Source organism: Micromys minutus (genome assembly GCF_963924665.1).
Source record: "Micromys minutus genome assembly, chromosome: 15".
Taxonomy (NCBI): Eukaryota; Metazoa; Chordata; class Mammalia; order Rodentia; family Muridae; genus Micromys; species Micromys minutus.
Window position 1 is genome coordinate 35,030,097 of NC_137984.1, and position 2,137 is coordinate 35,032,233.

General features: G+C 42.1%; 1 pseudogene across 1 annotated transcript; it reads right to left on the reverse strand.

The window, feature by feature from the left end:
- Positions 1-918: 918 nt before the first annotated feature.
- On the reverse strand, positions 919-1,106 carry LOC308430151 (protein transport protein Sec61 subunit gamma-like; annotated as a pseudogene). The gene has a single exon. The product of its transcript is annotated as a protein transport protein Sec61 subunit gamma-like (transcript).
- Positions 1,107-2,137: the final 1,031 nt, after the last annotated feature.

A 2,137-nucleotide genomic window follows, 5' to 3' on the forward strand; every position in this document is an offset into this window, starting at 1 on the left:
TTTATCTTATAGGCCCATAAAAAAGAGAATTAACAGAGAAAAGATAAATGTCCGGAAGTGCCCATTATCAACGTCTAAATAGTGTTTGTGACGAGCTGGTTCTGAAATGCCTTTGGATAACTCAGTGGAGGTAGCACTTCCAATAATTGCTTTATACTGACATCATGTGAAGAAGCTTTTATGACTGTGCTTGTCCAGATGACAAGAATTCTCCTCGGGAAAACCACGTCAAGGAAGTGTACCGTCAGGCAGCTTCGAAGAAGCCGACTTGAATAATGTGCATATCTGAAATACTTGCCGAAGAGAATTTGAAACAAGAGTTACATCCTGTTCCTTTACAGATGGGAATCTCCTAATAAAACTTTGAGTATTGCTATAATTATTATATATGCCTTATGAGGAGATACCGAGTGTATCTGTAGAATATCTTTCATGCATTGTCTCAACCTCCTGCTATTATAAGTTCATACTCTTTTTAAGGCCATGTTTGCTGTTCTCTTTGCAGACTCGGGCATGCTGAATCCTGGTGTTAAACTTCAAAGGCGCACAGTTACCACTGCAGCCTAATTACAAAGACGTTGTCATAATTGTGTAATTGCCGGTCTTCAGGAGGAAGTGGTTTAAAAATTACTATTTTCTGCCATTTTCTTTTGCAATTTTCCACGTAGCTATTAGTAGGTCTCCATCTGCAGAAGCTCAACCTCAGAGCACATCATGACACTCTTAGTCTTCTTATTGGAAATATGACCATTGCAACAGGGACAACCCTATAGCACGGAGTAGGAACTGAGCTGACTGGTCGCATCATATTGTTCAACTTGCTTGATTTCCTATTTTACTTTATTTTTCCAGGCTATGTTTTACTTCATGAGCTTGTCATCCCCTTACTGGTTCACTAGTCCCAGGATGAGTAAGGACTCAGCCACCCATAATGATGTTATTAATAGGGATGTGGATCAGTTTCACAAAGAAGCCAGTGAATCCCGTGATAGCAAATCCTAGCCATAGAGAACTTCTGGGAATTCTTTTCTATTGGGTTTGGTACATCTTTCAACCAGCTGAACTGAGTCCTTTACAAACTGCCAACTTGGCGCAATAAATTGCATTACCTAATCCATGTTTGTGGGATGGCAGTTTCAGTGGGTAGAGACATGTAGCTTAGGGGAGACTTGATTCTCTATTTTATTTTGTCCTCACATAGAAGATAAAATCAGCAGTCTTTTCTTTCTGTGGTCATGGCTTTTAGGCTCTTTTTCAATAGACAAGATAAAATCTGTTTGATGAGCAGTGGTAATCTGGAAACTGACAGAAAGGCAGCAGACATAGGACATAATGAAGGAAGGTTGGGGCCCCTTCCCAGGCACCACTCTCACTAGGGGAAAGTAGTATGGACCACTAACAGCATATTGACAAGCTAGGAAGGGAGAGTGCACTATTAGAACACAGACCAGACACTGTGCAAGTTACTCCCTCTGCACCTGTGTCCCTCTCCTACATCCCAGCTGGTTCTATGTACGGGTTCCAGACTACCAGACTCTAAGTTGTCAGGGGCTACTGGCAAAACACCCCATTTATGGGTTCACATTGATTAATAGGTTCCTCTTGCCCACATCTCCACATTTTCAAGGTCATACATTTCTTTTTTTGCAAAGATTTTCCTTCATGAAAAATCCCCTTTCCCCCTCTGTTATCCAGAAATTAGAAAAAAACAAAACAGAACAAAAACCCTGTGCTTTAGACAACTGGTCAACATGTGGCATAGCACCTCTCTACTTTTCTGTCTTCTATAACATGGGACCCTACTTTGCCACTTGAGCATGAACTCCCTACCAAGTGCCCTCACAAAAGGCTGCTTAGGACACTCCACCTCCAAGTCCTCCTTGAGCCCTAAAGCAGATACCTTTCAGTGAGTAGCTGCTAAAGTTTTGAGGAGTAAGGGACCCCAACAGAGAGATTGTATCCAGTTCTCACTTAAATACATCTTAGGAGACACTCTGCCCCAAAGGGCTTTGAACAAGTGACTCTAGCCATGCTAACTAGAAGGGAGAGACGGACTAGCTGGGTTGGGATAGAGGCTAAACACACACTCTACACAGGGGACGACATATTCATTGTAGGAGGTGCTTGATGTGTAGGA